General features: G+C 36.3%; 1 long non-coding RNA gene across 1 annotated transcript in view; it reads right to left on the bottom strand.

The window, feature by feature from the left end:
• Window positions 1-19,740, bottom strand: part of LOC147917412 (uncharacterized) — an 83,089-nt gene that overhangs the window by 44,572 nt on the left and 18,777 nt on the right. Inside the window, exon 2 of the long non-coding RNA XR_015549615.1 lies at window positions 16,630-16,725. This is a non-coding gene — a long non-coding RNA (uncharacterized LOC147917412). The remainder of the gene's footprint in view (window positions 1-16,629; window positions 16,726-19,740) is intronic.

A 19,740-nucleotide genomic window follows, 5' to 3' on the forward strand; every position in this document is an offset into this window, starting at 1 on the left:
TCACTACAGCTTTTGAAAAGCTTCTGAGAAATGACAAAACCATTATTTCTAGATTTTTAAAGCAGCTTGAACTAAAGTAGATTGACCAAGTACTTTGATGACATGTACTTAAGCATAGTTATACTGAAATGTCTGGCATTTGTTATTTGTTAGTTTTGTGTGTGTGTGTGTGAGGAAGATCGGCCCTGAGCTAACATCTGCCAATCCTCCTCCTTTTGCTGAGGAAGACTGGCCCTGGGCCAACATCCATGCCCATCTTCCTCCACTTTATATGGGACGCGGCCACAGCATGGCTTGACAAGCGGTGCAACAGGGCGTGCCCAGGATTCGAATCGGCGCATCCGGGCGGCTGCAGCGGAGCGCGTGCACTTAACCACTTGCGCCACCAGGCCGGCCCTGTTATTTGTTACTTTTAATTCTCAAATATATTTGCGAAATATTCACCCTTAACTGTGCATGATTTTTTTTAAATCCTTAAATTTTTTTGTGATTTTCTGAAATAAGAAATGAGGACAAAAGAATAGGTGCTTATTTATGCATGCCAAGTGCTGTGATAAGGAAGCAGAAACTCCTTCATGTACCCCTAGACAATTGTTGACTGAAAAATTTGATTTTACAGTGTGATTAAACTTTTTCTTCACCAAACAAGATCAGATAAGCAGTGAGCCAAAATGAATAGGCTCCTGTTTCTAGAGAGGTTGCCTTAACAGCAAATAAGCCAATGAAAAGTCAATCCTGGCATCCTAGGTAACCTTATAGAGTAGACGGGCCAATGAGGATCAGGCCATGCTATATAGCAGAGGGATAGGGCTGGGAAATGCTATGAGAAGACTCAGTTCTGGACACGGGGTGGGAGGGCTTCTGTAACATGTGGGTTTATTCATAGGACTGTGAGATTCCCCACTTCTAAAACAGCAACTGGATAGGGAGGCCCAATTTGAGAAATGCCATTGAATGGTCTAAAAAGAATTATTTGCATTTTATCTATTGTCAGCCTCATCTATCTAAAAGGAATATGCCCAGATCACAAGAGCATTTCATTGTGGTTTCAAGGTGGACACTTCTTCATTTGACCACCCCATACAAACCATTATGCCTCTTTCCTTTCATCTATCATTTATGGGGTACTTTTTATGTGCAGGCACTCTGCCAAGAACTAAAACACATTCTCTTATTTAACACCTCACAAAAACCTATGTAGTAGATACTAATGTAATCTCCTTTAAAGATGAGGAAAAGCAAATTAGAAAGGATATGTCACTTACCCAAAATTACCTTGATAATAAATCTCAGGGGGAGAACGTAATCCCCAGACTGAGTTCATGGTCTTAACCAGACTCATTTCGTCGTCATCATTAACCCTAAAAGGAGGTGGATCTATCCTAGGTGTGAAGCTGAGGGAACTGAGACCGTGAGAGACAGTGACCTGCCTGTCGGGGGGATTGAGAGGTCATGTAGAGAGCAGCAGTTCCTCCTGCCCTCCCCTTCATGCCAGTCTTTTCTTGGTCTCTCCTGCTTCAGGACATTGGTTGAACTGCTCACTGACACTCACTGACTCCTTCACATTCAGCAGCTCCTCAGAAATAGGTTCCCTTTAAGGCAAAATAACAATGTAGCAAATGTTTATAAAACTATCTGCATTGTGTCGCTATTCATGTTTGATTTATCTTACAAATTGTTCAAGTTTATTCCTCAATTTTAGCCAATTCTTTTATTTTTCATCTTGGAAGATGGTGGGCCACCCTTCTATTTTACTCACTCTGATGTCTTACGAGCGTGGGTCCTTGGATGCTGGCTTCTTCATACATGACTCAGAGGACCGTTGTGTACAACCACTTAATCTACTTAAACACTCTACGATCTTTATATCTGCTTGATCCTATTTTGTTTGCTTACTGGTGTGTTTGGTTTTGTACCCGTCAGTCTTTAGTTGCAAGTAACTACTTGTTTGATTTAATCAGAAAAGAAAGAAATTGGGAGAATATTGGGTAGTTCACATAATCTCTGGGAAAGCAGGAGACCTCCGGGCAGGCTCAGACAAATTGAGAGACTGGTCAGCTAGACCTGGAGCTGAAGACACTGCTGCTCAGCACAGGACACTGGCCTCACACAGGCTGCCGGCCCCATGGCAGGGCGGCTCCTGAAACCCGGATGCAGCTGCTGCTGGTCCTGCTGCAAATACTACGCACACAGCAAGGGCAAAGACCGCGGTGCTGGAGGAAACAACCAAATCCAGAATAATTTTCTATTCTTCTTGGGAATCCACAGTAACGAATGAAGCCCACAGAACACGTCATCTTATTCACTAGGTCAGGGATCAGCAAACCTTTTCCATAAAGGTCAGATGGTAAGTATTTTAGGCTTTGCAGGCCATATAGTTTCTATCACAACTACTCAACTACCTTTATAGTACAAAAACAGGCATCGTCAATACATAAAAGGATGGGTGGTTGTGGGCTAACGAAACTTTATATTTGAACACTGAAATTTGAACTTCACATAATTTTTCCACATCATGAAATAGTCTTTTTTTTTTTCAGCCACACCAAAACAGGCAATGGGCCAGATTTGACGTGCAGCCTGTAGATGGCCAGTACCCGCATTAGAGCACTAAGATCCTTCTCTATAGTGGGGAACTAAATGCCTTTATGTGAAATACAAATACACTCACGCTTTTGGCCCAGACTTCTGTGTAATTAACGCTCCAATCTTGTCCCTTCCAAGTCTGTGATCAACTCACCAAAACCATTAGGTGTATAGATACTTACCTTAAGTGAGCTTTATTTTAAAATATTTAGAAGTTTGCTTTTGGTTTAAACAATTAGTGTTCAACTTATTAAAGTTATAAATTTTAAAAATGAGTTCTTTAGGCTATTAAATTCAGCCAGAAAATCACTTTTCTTCTGTTTACAGGTATAGTATATTTTAAAAATCACTTTCTAGGGAGTTTGGTTCCATTTTACAATATTAAAGAAACACCTTCAAGTGTTCCACAACACATCCCATTTAAACGAGTTTCCCATCCAGGAAGAACACAGGCATCATCCCAGTAACTGAAGTTATTCACAATCAGATTTCAGTCGAGTGTGAGAGCCGGAGCTGCAGACATGTAAACTGAATATCCTCAATGACCCATTTTAAAAATAATTACTATATCTTCAGCTACAACAGTCAAAGGGTGATTATCTAATCACAGAAGCATATAACTCCTATCTAGGCTGATCAATAGAATGAAATTTGATTATCTGTTGCTCTTCAAGTGTATGCCTGTATATACCCATTTATCTCTAATGACCCTTAAAGGGATGATGGGATCCTAAGGTTTATTTTTAAACTAATGACAAAGACTTTTGAATGTCATGAAATATTACATTCTTTCCAATAGTTACTATCAATAAGAATAATTATTATGATATTCTAATTGAATTTTGGATAGCTCACCTTGGTTCATCTGACTTGTGGTTAAAATCCTGAAGGACTTCTATTAAAGCTAGCTAAGATGAGCAGTGAGATGTAATGCTCAGAGGTCTGCTTTCAGTGTAGCTTTTTCTTTCCATTGTTCTTTAGAGCCACCTGTGGCTAGTGCCAATATATCACGCAGAGTCAACTGTGATTCAGACTCAGTTTCCCCTCCATCTCAGTCAAACGGTCATAGGGGACACTCCATGAAACCCCAGCTGTGCACTGAGGGAGAAGCAGCAGTGTGGCAGAATGGATATTTGGAAGATCCTGCTTATGCAAACTATTTTACACATCCTGAAGCCCTGCTGTAGGGATGCTGGTTGTAATCAAGTTTATGACTAGGTGGATATGGTAACATGATGGGCCACAAGTTTATCTTCTGTCCTGTAATTAACTCTTCAGCGTATGTGAAGTAGCAGCAGTAAGCCAAGGTGTATTTCTGAGGAGCAGAGTGGTTATTTACCCAAGAAAGTTTGGTATCATTTCAAAACACTGGGGCCTTCCTCTGTGATTCTCCTATTGTGTTTGCTACAGATTCTATACAACATCATAATTAGCCACAGAGCTTTCAACTACCACAAGATCCAGTGGGTCATGCAGGATGAGTTGGCATTGATTATAGTGCAACCTGAACCCATTAAAGATCCCTCTGATCCAGTCAAAGCTAGCAGCATTTTAGGACACTAGGTAAATTACTATGAGCAATACACTCAAACCTAGTATGTGCTGCACACAAAATCAAAGGTATCAACGTAAAGTTGTTTCTCTTCCTTTGAAGCAGAACCAGTCATTCACCTTAGTGGTGATATCCTTGTGTGCCCCATTATGGTGAAGAGCAGAAACTTTACTGAAATAAGTCTTACCAAGGCAACTTTATTCCTGCTACTTTCTGCTCTCCAGTTCCCATGATCAGTGTATCATTAAAATAGTGAACCAGCATGACGCCTCCTCATAGGATAGTGAGGTGTCGACGTCACTGCAAACTAAAGTGTGGCACAGAAATAGGTGGCAGTTGTGATCTAAGACATGATGGTGAAGGTGTATTGCTGTCCCTATTGGGTGAAAACAAATTACTTTTAAAGTTCAAGTCTTCCTGGAATAGAGAAAAAAATTGGTAAGATCAATGGTTTCATTTCAGGTGTGTAAGACAGTATTGATTTGTTCCAGCTTGCAAGAATACCACATTTGGTGCAAGGTCTGCAATTAAAGTCACCACCAGATTAGGCTTAAAATAATCCATCATCATTCTCCATGGCTCATTTATCTTCTGTAATCAGCAAACTGGAGAATTAAATGTCAATGTGATAAAAATAATCACATCTGAATCTTTTAAGCCTTTAATGATTACACTAATCTCTACTATTCCCTCAGGAATGTGATATCACTTTTTCATTTATTATTTGGTAAAAGGGGAAATCTAGGGACTTATAGGATTTTCCAATCTTTACTGTACTTTACTCACCTTTATTCTGCACTTTATTCACCTATGCAACTGATGTGATGATACTGATTTTGCCACTTTCTGAGGAGATACATACATCCAGTTCTGGATTTTTGATTATATATGTATCCATATTAAATCAACAACAGAATGAGGCTCAGAGGTATATTATTATAGGACAGGCTGTTTATTCTTTACAATGATTGATTATAGCATTAGAGTCTTCCTAGTTATAAGAGATTGGTTAAAATTTTGGGGAACAGCTTAAGTGTCCTTTATGATTTTCAGAGGCATTTACAGGCAATAACCTATAAGCTAGACTAGATTTGCTTACATGGCCTAAATGGTTTTGTCTGCTCAGGGAATTTTCAAGTCTGGTCTCCAGTTTGTATTTAATTTTAAGTATATACATATGCATGTATGTGTATATATCAGCCATGTAATCAGAAACTGAGAAAATGGTCATAGGAGTCTTCGGCGAAAATGATTCACAGTATGTATCTGTAATGTTATAGCAAGGACTTTCCTCAAGAATACCTGGTCACCCTTTCAAGGCCTATGAATATGTAAAGGCACTCAGGCCTTAGAATCAGGTGAACAGCCATGAATTTCAAGCATTAGGACTTATGACACATGTCTTTTCCCCCAAGTTGAAAATTAGATAGGACCTTAATGTACTGAACATCTACTGTAATCCTAGGGATCCCAGTGGGACAAGGTCATTATTCCATCAGTTTTTGCCCTTTTGATAATCAAACATGCCGCTCTAAGCATTGTGTTAATTAATAGGCGAATACGGATAAAGAAACTATGGAAGTATGTAGAGGTGAGCTTAATTTTTTTTTCTAGATGGAAAATTTGTAAAGACATTTGTAAAAGTGAAGCAATATTCATATCTCAAAATATAAAACAGGAAATATTATATCTGAATAAAAATAATGTTAGAATGTGGTAAAATGTATATAAATCATCAAACATGGGTAAATTACACATATGTTTGGTGATAATCCTTGTAATGGGTGGAATAGGGGATCTATTTTATGGGCATGTAGTTGGGTGTTGTGATCTTCGTTAATGACATGACTAGAATGGATTGCTAGTGTTCTTGTTTCTTTGCATCAGTAGCTTCTAATTCAAAATCCTAGATGATTGTTTCTAACTGGCCAAGGCTAGGTTAAAGCTCTTGCCCATGCTGCAAATGGTCCATGTGCATGTATGTGTGGCAAGGGAACACAGAGGGGACTTGAAAAACACAGCATCTTGCTTTTGGTTATGACAGGTGGTGACCTCTCTTTTCTATAATAAATGTCTAGAATGTAAGTTGAGTGAAGGCAGTGGCTTTGCCTATCTTGTCCTCACTGCACATCCAGTCCAATGCTCACAAAGTTAGCACTCATATATTTGTTAAATTAATTAATTTGCAAATGAACAATGGCAATTGCATAAATATATTAAGGATTTTCAGATGCTGGACAGCCAGAAAAATGACAACTGCTACATGGTGTTTTCACTGTTGTTGTTTTTCCTACATTAAGCAATCTTCTTTTGTATTTATCTATACTCCCAGCCCAAAAACCTCTCTCTTTCCCACTCTGCCCTAGCTCAGCAGACCAAAAAAAATGTGGGCTGGATATTTGGGCATCATAAATTCATAAAGACTTCTTGCTCTAGAGATTACAGTGGGTATAAAGCTTCTCCTCATATGATTTTTTAAAAATAGAAATAAATATGATCTTTTACAATTTTTAAATAGAAAGTTCTCCTCCTAGAAAACACTCCTAGCCCTCATTGAGTAAGTGTAAATAACAATAAAATAACATCTCAATATATAGCATCCATACTAATTTGCTACATTTATTTTTTAATTAATTATAAATAATTTAATTAAATATTAATTCTTTATATACTATCAATTGCATGAAATTGTCTCAAAGTTTTATTATGTTTAAACAGTTAAATCTTTTTTATGTATTTTTCTTATTTATTCTCTGTTTTGTAGTAAAAAGAGAATATACAAACTATTTAAATAACTTAAAATAGAGAAGAGATATTTAAAATATTACAGAGGATTTTAAATAAATAGTGTCAGAATCCAGTTGAGAACTTTGAGATACCGTGTGATAAATATTCAATGACTGAGTTGTGTATTACTCAGTTTTTAGCACTGTCACTATTAACGTACGCAATTCAACTTTGCAAATCATCCCTATACTTCACTCAGCTGATAGGGGCTACCCACTACACCTACATAAGTTAGGGAGAGTAAAGAACAGAGCACACACTTTACATCATCTTGATTCTACTGAATCACTAAGAAGGAGGGTAGATGGCAGAAGAAAGCTGAAAACAATTGGATTTCATTAGAAAACTATAGTAACACCAAATGTTAATTAAGAGTTAATATCATTCCATTAAGACAAGACATGTTCTTGTTTCCATTATCTCCTCCCTACAGAAATGCAGTAAGATCTATGTCATTCCTTGATAAGATAAATAGCTGATGAGGAAATACTAATCTGAGTCTCAGTTTCTGGAAGTAGAAATAGAGGGTCAGGAAGAAGAAAGTTCAGTTGAGATTAATGAGTTCTCTCCTAATTCCTGTACAAATGTTGTTGTTTTTCCCTGTAGTTCTGATGTCATTCTTTGCAAAGACTTTTAGCAATAAGCAAAATATAAAATCAGCCTTTTCTACTTTAACACTTTATTTTTAAGAAAATAGAATATGAAATTGTTCCTAAACTATTACGATGATAACAGGTAGCATTTATTTATTTACTATGAGTGTTTACCTTGCTAAGTTCTTTGAAAGGATTTTCTCACCTAACCTTCACAATAATACTGAGGTAGATATTATTACTTTCCCTGTTTTGCATATATAAAAGCTGAAAATCATAGAGTTGAAATAATGCCTAATACTACACAACTAATAATTGATAAATCTAAGTTTCAAATATAGTAATTCTGGCTCTAAAGCTATTTCTATTTGGACATCTAACTTTTGAAAGCATAATATAAAACTATATCTTAATTATGACATTGTAATTATGTCTAGAAATCATTGAACCTCACCATGAGTGGGAAAATATGCTAAATGCTTTCTACGGATTTCCTCATTTAATTCTTAAACAAAGCTGTGGACATTATTGTCGCCATTTTATAGATGAAGTAACTGAATGAAGACTTTGAGAGGTTAATGACCCAACACAAACAAATGAAATTAGCTTGATTTGTTACATCCATTACATTAGTTGAGGCCCCTATTAAGGAAGAAGAGAAGCTCCATGCCTAGGGTTGGGACGGAAAAAGGAGTGGGAAGGTAAGTCTGACCAATGCAGAGAGGAAGGCAAGAGGCAGGCGAAAGTGACAGATAAATTGTCTACATTACAATTTTGGCTCACTCAAGCCTGTACCTTGTCATGTCAAATAACTGTAGCCTCCTCCTTTTGAAAGTAAGATTACTAGCCTACACTCTATTCTATGAGTTACTGATCTTTGATGTCCAAACACTTTTATTTCTTGTTTGTTGTATTATGTTTTAAAGAAAATGCACAGTGGCATTTAACTAAGCTGTGTTAAGGGGATTTCAGAGTTCACGTGCAGTTCCTCATTTTCTCTCAATGCTAATGGAATAACCTTTATTTTTCAAGGTAACATTTATGAATGGTACACCTCTGAAAGGTACTTCAGATGATTCAAATGGCACATATCATCTTTGGCACTACATTATCGCAGCATGTGTTCAGTCAATAAATAAGATAACGTATCTAGTAAGATAAGATGAATTCTCACTTCAGAATAATCACAAACATTTGTAAAGGATTTGGGTACTCATGATAACCCCATGACACGTGTAGTATTATTATTACACTTCTATAAATGAGGAAGTTAAATCTGGACGAACTTACCCAGTATTATGAAAACAATAAGTGGCAAAGCAAGGGCTTGAACCCTTTTCTTATAAAATGCCATGCCTCATGCATAGCATGATGCAGTTCACTTCAGAGAGCAGAGATTGGGCTCGAATAAATAACTACTGAACTCCCTATCACAGGATGTGTCCAAATTACAGGCAGACAAACTCCTTTCCACATGTAGGGGACCACAGCTATAGATGGACTAGTTTCTACAGTGCCACTTAACTCTGAGAGGCTGAGTTAGATTAAATATAATGTCCTTGTGAATCATGACTATCTCAGTCCCAGCTGCATATTCCGTGTCTTTGTTGCTCAGGTTATTACACTGAGATTGCAAACTCGACGTAATTTAGTGGATCTCCACGTAAAAGAGTGGCTTAAATTTTGCCATTACGCTTTAGAGTTTTTTTTGTGTGTGTGTGAGGAAGATCTGCCCTGAGCTAACATCTGCCAATCCTCCTCTTTTTCCTGAGGAAGACTGGCCCTGGGCTAACATCCATGCCCATCTTCCTCTACTTTATATGGGACGCTGCCACGGCATGGCTTGACAAGCAGTGCGTCCGTGCGCGCCTGGGATCCGAACTGGTGAACCCCGGGCCGCCACAGCGGAGCGCGCGCACTTAACCACTTGCGCGACCGGTAGGCCCCTGCTTTAGAGTTTTTAATGCACTTTTGCATACGTGATTTCATTTCATTTTTACCACAACACTGTGTGTAGAGAACACAGCTGTTTTAATTTGTGTATAATAAATTTGAAAAGTAAGTCCCTGCAAGGAGCAAAGTGGCTTGGCCAGATTTCCATAATTAATAATTCGTAGAATTGGGCTAGACTTTAGTCCCTTTTCCTATGTTTTCTGCCTTTGAGATTTGTAACTGACGCAATCTCCTTCCCTGTCCCCTTAATTTTTCCAGGAATGGAAGAGAAATGTCTTTAAAAACTACATTTCTCTTCAAATGTCCAGGGCCTATTAAGTGTCACTTTGTTATCTGTAATTTTATGCTTGCTCTAAACGAGGAAAATGCAAACATTAACCAGGTAACGAACTGTTTTCTCTCTGATGCCGAATAGTCTATGTTCCATTTGCCTCCTTCTACATTTGCTGCTCCGGTGCTCAGCGGAGAGACCTGGTCTTAATCTGTAAGAGCAGCTGCCAGCAGCAGCTGGAAAACAATGTGCCTCAGCCTTCGCACAGCGAGTGTTTTATATTTGAAAGGTATTGACATAACACTTATGCCCTTTGATAACTCAACTGCACTGACAAGAGAAGTTAACCAAGGAGAGAAAGGACAGCCAAGAATGTTGCAGGCACTGCTACCTAATCAGGTGTTGCTACAGAACAAGCTAGAAGCTTTGCAGAAAGGAAGCCACCATGAAGAATCAGCATGCGTGGGGTTGCGGGACATCTGTAGCTCTGTGGCCTTTGTGGCCTTTATAGCCTTCATATGTGGTCAGTATTCTCCCACATACACTGTGATACGTTCCTTGGGGTTAAAAAGACATAAGGGCTGTAGACAGAAGCAAAGCTAATTCTACATTATTGAAACTTCTTTTTCTTTCATAGGAGAGAATCTGTTTACTTTATTGTTTTGAGAAAGAACAATAAGCACACATGAACACAACCTGATTCCTCACCTCCTAATTGCACACATAAGCTTCTAATCCTCTTAGTTCTAGAGTTTTAATATACCTATATGCAAGCATTAACGCTGTGGTACAATGCCATTCTAACTTAATGAGGAGCAAAGAATCTCCTTTTTTACGCAAATGAAATTGCCATCGAGCACTGGAAGTTGTAATTTAGCAGATGCCTGGAAACTGCAGGTTGTTAATAAAGGTGAACATATGGGCAGTTGCCTCCAGGGATGAAAAGCTTCGGATGCTGGGGGAGCCTTGAAAGCAGAACGAGTGCTGTGCACAGTGGAGGGCCCCGAGCTGTCCCACCCTACACGCATGTTGAGTCATGTTTCTCTGAGGCTGTTGTGTTTCCTGTAGTTTAATATTTTGTCAACACCTGACCTTATGGAGGGGACAGCAGCAGAACCTGAGATAAATGAAAAGACTAAACATGAGTAGAGCTAAATTGAAGTACATGTCATTTTAGACACTTTAAACAACGAGAACCAGAAAGCCCAACTCAAACAGGGCTGAAAAATTAGGAAATACATTATTTCACAAAATTAGAAGTTCAGAGGTAGAGCAGGATCCAGAAGCAGGCCAGACAGTGGGATCGTTCTGCTCTCTGCTCTGCCTGCCTTAGCATCAGCTTTCTCGGAGGCTGCGCCACCCCTCCCCAAGATAGTTAGACTATGATCTGTGTGGCGATGAGCAAATCAGATAAACTGAAAAAAATTGTCATCCTCACTGGAGAGTAAAACATTCTTTAGCTGTGGACAACTAAATTTGCAACAGAGGAACATAAAGAAAAAAAAGAACAATCAGTTGTCTAGACTTTAGTGTGGCCTTGCAGGTGGGAGAATTTCAGAGGGCATTGATTCTGTGCAAGCATATTCCTTATAGTTTATTATTAAAATTTGAAATAACCCAGCAAAATAGATATTATTAACCCAGATTATATAGATGAGACAGTTGGGGCTCAAATGGAATTAATAACTGGTCACAGATATAATATCTACATGACAAACTTTTCCAAATTCATTAGTTCAACATTACAAAGAAGAGAAAAATATTCTTGTCTTGAGCAAAGATTCATTTCATTAGTGCGACCAGAGTTGGCTGTATTGGGATATAAGAGTTAGGAGGAGGAAACAGCTCCTTATTAATGGGGCAAAATCAAGGAGGGACAATTTGAGCCAGGAATTACAGGACAGGTGGGATGAGGACAGGCAGAACTGGGAAGAAGGGCAGCTGAAAGTACAGATTAGCTTGATCAAAACAAGTGGGAAAGAAGAGGTCAGGTTTGGGAAATGGAAAGTAATCTGGTCTGTTAAAATGCAGGATAACTACAGTGAGCCAGACATTTCTTACACACTGCTTCACTTTCTCTTCACGCGTTTCTGGTTTTGCAATGACTGCAGCAACTAGCTCCAAGCATTTTTGACCAGCATAGGCCAGCTTGTAAGGGTAACTCAAGTGTGCCTGCTTTGGCTGCCTACTGTGAGCCTCTTTCTTTCTAGGCTGAGGCTTCTCAGAGATATGGAAGTCAGATAACTGAAGAATCCCTCGCAGTCAGACACTTAGACGTCTGGAAGAGTTAACAAGTAGAGCAATCCTTACCCAATAAAACACTAAAGATGTTGCCTAAATGCTTATCCCTTCTATTCTTCCAGTTGGTGTATTTTAGCTACATGCCATAAAGTTTCTCAGAAGTCCCGTATCACATGGTCAGAGTCTCCCACTCCAATCTAATCTGCTTTCACCCTATCCCAGGATTTACATATCCCTCTCCCACCAATCCTTTGAGACGTAATGATCTCGAAGTATTTCAGAAAAAATGAACAAGTAAAAGCAAAACAAATAGTGGTGTCATTTAGAGAACAGAAATAAGCTAGAGGAGTACCAGATATTGAAGAGAAAATAACAAGTTTGTTTACAATTACTAAATTTGAAAAGTGAATGGGTTATTCACATAAAGCTGTTAATACAAATGCAGATTTGCATTCATAGTGGAATTTAATAGAAAAAAATGTGTGACAGTGTCACAAAAAATGATATTTGAAGTGACCTAATCATAGGTGGAAGACTATAGAGAGAGAAGGCCCAACACAGAATCTGAATAAGAGAAGCAATCATCAGAGTATGGAGAAGATCTAGATCTGCATAAAATTTGTTTTCAAGAGGGAGAGGATAACCAACAGGTATAAACATTGAAGAAAGTCAAAGAAGGAAGTATTGTGAAAGATCTTCCATTTGAAGACTAGAATGATTTTAATGGTTTGAGACTGCAATTTCATTAAAGTGACATGAGAATAAGTCATATTACAAAATTTTGAAGAGTAAGAAAATGGCAAGAAAGTAAAATTATATAAATTCTGGTCTTTGGAAAGTTTTTCACTGAATGTACAGAAATGTGGCACACCAAGGGATAGCAGTTTTGAGAATTTGGAAAATATATGCTTGGCATGCAAGGGAAAGGATCTAAAATAGAGGAAGAAATCAAAAGTACAAGAAACAGACCTGGTTAACATTAGACCACGTTCCTAGAAGAACTGGATGATGAGTAGCTCTCAACATAGAAATGGGAAAGTGGTTCACCTTGAAAATTAGATGATATACAACTTTCTCTGAGGTAAGAGGGCAAGAAGAAAGAATGGGTAAATGTTAAAAAGAAAGATTTTAGGTAAAAAAAAAAAGAAGATGAAGAAGACCAAATCATGTTTGGTCACACTGATATTTAAAGTACTTTTTAAAAAAATAATTGAATAATTAATTCAACAATACAAAAGTCTATTTAGATTCTCTTAGACTTAGGAAACCCCCTGTCTTCATAAAATATATATCAATTTTGATGCAAGCAAAAATAAATGGTGATTTTTGGAAAAGTATTTGAAAACTATTCCAAATACTAACTTGTTTCTCAACTAAATAAAACACATTTGAAATATAAAGAATGTTTTAAAAATTGTGATGAGAGAAAAAGAAAGCATTAATTTAACTCGAAGAAGAAAATCTCTTCCCTAGACTCTTCTCTGCCTTTAATTCCCCCATCCTCCAGTCTCTCTCCATTCATTGGCAAGTTTCTATGGACATGAAGAAAACAATTCATTTTGCTGACTTGGCTAGGTCTACCCTTTCACTGCTTGATACATAGTCATATGCATCTCAAACTTTGAAGTCAGTTGAGACCCCAGTTTCTCTTCTCTGATTTTCAACCAAACACTAGGACCTCTGGGTATTTATCCAAAGAAAACAAAAACAAAAAGATATATGCACCCCCACGTTTATTCAGCTTTATTTACAACAGCCAAGACATGGAAACAACCTAAGTGTCCATCGATGGATAAATGGGGAAAGAAAATGTGACACACACACACACACACACATATATATAATGGAATTTTATTTAGCTATTAAAAAAGAATGAAATTTTGCCATTTGCAACAACATGGATGAACCTTGGACCTTGAGGACATTATGCTAAGTGAAGTAAGTCAGATAGAGAAAGACAAATACCATATGATGTCACTCATATGCAGACTCTAAAAAACAAACTAAGCTCATAGATAAAGAGAACAGATTGGTGGTTGCCAGAGGTGGTAGGGGGGAGTGGGCAAAATGGATGAAGGGGGTGAAAAGGTACAAACTTCCAGTTATAAAATAAATAAGTCATGGGGAAGTAATGTACAGCATGGTGACTATAGTTAATAATACTGTATTGCATATTTGAAAGTTGCTAAGAGAGTAGATCTTAAAAGTTCTCATCACAAGAAAAAAAATTTGTAACTGTATGGTGACAGATGTTAACTAGACTTATTGTGATGATCATTTTGAAATATATACAAATATTGAATCATTATGTTGTACACTTGAAACTAATATAATGTCATATGTCAATTATATCTCAATTAAAAAAAAAAAAACACTAGGACCAATAGATTCTACAATGGTCCTTGGATGTTTTTCTATTCCTGCCTTTACAATTCAGGGTAATTTGCTTATTTACTCTCATCTAGATTATTATATCCTCCTAAAAGATCAATTTACTATAAGACTTCCTTTCTAATCCATAAAATGTCAGTAGTAGTTGAATACTCCAAAACAGATGATCTTAAATCAAAATTCTTCAAAGGGATCCCTCTGTTGCATAACAAATTAAACAGGTAATCTCCATCCTAGTTTTTAAATAAAGTCCTTTGTAAAGTAGCCCCACTAACTTCCAAATCTTGTCTTACATTTCTTTCAGATTTTTATTTTACAAAGCTGGCAAACAGTATGACCAGCTGTTATTTGGAAATATCCCACAGTTTTCAACAGTTCCTTTTCAGCTCAAGTTATCATCTTTTCCTGGAGTGCCTTTTCTCACTCTTACCCTTAATTATTTCCTTTAACAAGTGCAACCATTTCCCAATCTCTTAAAATCCTTTTCAATTGCTTTCACACTGATACAATTTTTTAAACTAGTAGCAAGAACTTCACCTTTGGATTAAAGAGATTTACTTTTTCTTTAGACATATAAAGGACATCATATTGGAACCTGTAACAATGATTACTTTATGCCTTGTGTTGAAATTATACATCAACATATAAAAGAGTGAATGGTCCTTAAATATACACATAGATAGCTACGTCCTTGAGAGAAGTACTAGGTCTGTCCCTTGTTTTTTCCCTAACACAGTGTCTCTTGCACATTTAAGAATTCAATAAACATTTTGTAAATTGGGCCATATTTTACTAAAGCAGAATACACATGTACACTATCATTGAGGAGAATTTTACATTCTCAGTTAAATGACAAGATTTAGAGGTTCTTCTATGCTATTTTTTTTTTACTTAATTTAACTTTATTTTACGTTGTTTTAAACTAGTGTAAGCGGGACCATCTCAGGCAATGAGAAAATTGTTTTCCTTAAATGTATCACAAATTTAAAATTTGTTCAATCCAACTTGTTGATTAAATTCTTTGCATCTGGACTATATTTACTGAGTTGCACAATAATAATCATATCATAAGCTAAATTATTTAATTTTTTATTAGTGTAGCCTTCAGAAGAAAAGTGCACAAATGAATTATCACAAAGTGACTAAAATTATGAACCCACTTCTCCGTTAAACAAATCAAACGAGTATCTCGGAGGACTTCCCCCTGTGCTGTCCCAATCGCCAGACTCGCTCTCTTTTCCCAAGGAAACCATTATTCTGACTTCTTTCAAAATAAAAATTCTGTCTGTTTTTGCATTTTACATAAGTAGAATCATACAATATTATACTATTTTGTGTTTGCCTCTTTTGCTCAATATCATATTTGTGAGATTCATTTGTGTTTTTTTTTTTTATTTTTCATAGCTGCAGTGTACTCATTCCATGAATATATCTCAATTTATTTTATAGCTGATAGAAATCTGGATGATTTCCAATGTGAAGCTCTTACAAATAAAACTGCCAAGAACATTCTCGCATATGTGTTGGGTGGCAGGTATGCATGCACTTTTGTGGTATTGGTATATCTGGGAGTGAAAAGCTTCACTAATATAGAAGCTATGACTCTACAGTAGGTATTTGTATTGAATTTAGTTTGTTCTCCCAAGCTATTGATAGAAAATGAAGTTTTATAACTTTGTTTTTCAATTGAATTTTAATGGCTCTTTGTGAATTTTTAAAATGTGGATTTTCAAACATAAATTAACAAATATTCTTTTTTTTTTATTATTTGAGGACTCAACTACTAGGAATTATTTGCCTTTTCCAGAATGTTATCTTGGTAATACCTACAATTGCTTAATTTTCATTATAACATTATCACTCAATGTCTTCTAAATTCAGAATTAATGCCATATAAATGGTAGGTAGGCATTACCATGTAAACAAAATTCTAGTGGGTTAATGACATGCCAAAACAAATTTATGATTGATAAAATGAACAGTAATCACACATATATAATTTGTTTTATTTTTCAAACATCCAAACAATGGTATAAATTAATAGTTTAATGTTAATCACTGTGACAGAACTGAAACTAATTACCTGAAAAATAGTGAAGTAAATATTGAGAATATGAATGGCAGAGAAAATTCTCATAAACAGTGACTCATCTATTTATCACGCTAACCACTTAGTGCAATGGCTCTCAACATTCAGTGCATAAAAATCCCCAGGGAGCTGGTTAAAAATACAGATTCCCCAGTTTCACACTTACCGATTCCAGTTCCGCAGGCCTGATGTTGGTATCAGAAGATACTGATACAGGCAATGAGTACAAAATCCACTAGGGTTAAGCTTGTTCTGGGTAAATCTGTAAATAAAAAGAGTCTATTACCACCATCCATGTGGTTCCCATTTCTCTCTTGCTCATCATGTGGTTCCCATTTCTCTCTTGCTCATTATTGCTGCACACTTATTCACGGTGCTCGCAATGACCAGGCCCACACTGAGCAAGGTGTGTGGCAAGGGGTTTTCTCCTAATCAAGAATGACCATTGGAACTTACCCCTAATGAAACATCCTGCAGAAACTTCTGCAAAATTGTATTCATTATTGTAAAAAGTTTTGCTAAAAATACAGTACACTAAATTGTTAATAACTGATAAATTTTTTGGTATTTTACTATCTTCCCAGGGCCATTTCTATGTTACCAAAAGATGAAACTTTAATAATTAATAATGTAATATAAGGTCTCCTGGAAGCTTGTCAGAATTGTGAATAGAGGAAGAAGTGGTAAATGACGAGGTTCTTATATTTTCTTGTGTGTGTGAGTGTGTGTACTACTTTGATATGTCCTATAGAAGTAGAAAGTTTGGCTCTGTACAACACTGAAACACTAAGACCCTGTAATTATAGGGAGCCGGGCTTGGAGTTGGTCTCTAATAAATATTCTTTGAATAATTGAGGGGAAAACCAAGTTGAGAAATGAGAGTTAATGGGCTATATGAGAGGAATCAGAGAAGGCAGGTTTGAGGATACCAAAGAAAGAGACAAGGAATGGAATGAAGTCCCTGAGAGAACAGAACACTCTGGAGGCCACAGAGCTACATTTGCAAGCTAGAGAAGCAAGTTTACACAAAAGGTATCTCTTTCTTTCTATGAAGTCATAAGCAGAGTTATCTACTAATGTTGAACAAGTGTGAATAGAGTCTGAGAATTGTGATAAATGATTGAATAGTTGCCATGAGGAATGAAAAAGTTTTCTTTTGCTTTTGTTTTTCTGCTTGTTTCTTTAGTTGGTTTTGTTTTGTTTGTTCTTTGTTTATATCAGGGACAATTAGAATGCCTGGTGACTTTAATCCAGTTAAGTGGGTAAATAAATGCATAGTGGCACCAATCTGTGGGTCTGTGATTGTCTATAGTTGTGCTCTGCAGCCTAAAAATAGAATAGATATTGTAGATGGAAGTATCGCTCTCTGGTGTTAGGTTAGAGAACTGCTGAGATAGAAGGAAAGGGCAGCAAAGGGGAATAAAGTTTATGATGAACACATGAGTAAAGGATAAAGCGAAAGAGGTAAAAACAGGGATAATTTGCTGGTGAGAGAGACAACATGAATTGACTTTGAGGGCAGTATGCTAAGTGAGATAAGTCAGACAGAGAAAGACAAATACTATGCAATATCACTTATATGTGGAATCTAAAAAAAGCTGAACTCATAGAAACAGAGAGTAGAATGGTGGTTACCAGGGGCTGAAGGGTGGGGGAAAAGAGGAGATGTTGGTCAAAGAGTACACACTTGCAGCTAGAAGATGAATAAATTATGGGATCCAATGCACAGCATTGTGATTTTAGTTGACAATACTGTATTATATACTTGAAAATTGCTAAGAGACTAGATATTAAATGTTTTCACCACAAAAAAGAAATGATAATTATATGACATGGTGAAGGTATTAGCTAACACTACAGTGATAATCATATTGCAATATATAAATATATCAAATCAACATGTTGTACATCTTAAACTTACACTATGTTATATGTCAATTGCATCTCAATAAAAAATACTGATAATGTCAACTTGCTTTTGAAGTGAGATAGAGAAGATAGAGAACAGAAAATGTTGGAGGTTGTGGGTGGAGATGTGAGTATTGTTAAATTTTCATATTAAAGTTGTTCTAGTTGTGATGATTGGAATGGGGTGGTCAAGTCAAGTGCATTGTGCTGGAGTGATTTAGAGGTCAGGAGAGAGCATACTGGCTAGGAGGAAAGAGAATGGTATAGCTGAATAACATGAGTCACAATGGGAGAATGGATTTAATGATAATGAAAGAATGATGAAAAAGAAGTGGCATTGGAAAAGAAAGATAATATGAACCTCCATCTTTTTTATCGACCAAGAGGTTTCTACTCACGACATTTTACAAGGAATTATATCATTACAGAATAAACAATTTTGTATATTTTACAGAATATACAGATTGACAATAGAGATTGATAAAACATTTTATGAAAAATTTAGAACGAGGTAACAGCCCTGCCCTCTCTCTCACACCCTTGCTGCCAACACATAGAAATGCTAGATTAAATATATAAAAACATATGTACCTGGCTCTTAAGAAAGAAATATCCTCAGGAGCCAAATGAAAAAGTAACTCATAACCAAGAATATGCAAGCTGAATCGCTGTTAGTTCTAATCTGATTGGCCTGGGGATAAAAATCCTAGTATCTTGGAAATGCAGAGGATGGAAAGGCAGTGATCCTGATTTAAAAAAAGCAAACAAAAAAAGCTCCAAAATAATATTTTGGGACAATCATAGAAATTTCAACAAAGGCAGGATATTAAAGGAATTTTTGTAAATTAATTTAAAATATCACAAATTATCGGCAATTTTTGGAGAAAGATAGCGTGTATAAGACTGTCCATTGTAATATTCTTTCTGTTTTCAACCCTTTAATAACTTCCAAAATAAAAATTTTTAACAAAAGCAGAAAAATAAAATAAAGTACAATGTTATCAACAATTAGCTATTTTTAGGTAAGCTTTTATTTGTGGATAATTAGCTGGAAAATGTGATTTAAAGTAAAGAAACTTGGGTTACAACAGAAAATTAATTCAGTAAACATTATCTCTTTTTAACAAGGTAGTTGCCTTTTAGGTGTTTTATTAAATAATTGTTAATATTTTACATATATAAAATGTAGAGTACTGGAAAAATAATATTAAAATAATGGGACTTTTTATGCAACTATATGTTTATAACAAGCAATATATTTTGCTTGATTTCAAGGCAAACCTTAAAACATTTTCAACATTTCACTTAAATTAATTTCCTGCAAAAATAATCAATTGTTATTTCTTTCGCATAATTTCTTTTTTCTTTT

This window comes from Ceratotherium simum, chromosome 3, assembly GCF_057802395.1.
Source record: "Ceratotherium simum simum isolate JZ-2026a chromosome 3, ASM5780239v1, whole genome shotgun sequence".
In the NCBI taxonomy this organism is placed as follows: domain Eukaryota; kingdom Metazoa; phylum Chordata; class Mammalia; order Perissodactyla; family Rhinocerotidae; genus Ceratotherium; species Ceratotherium simum.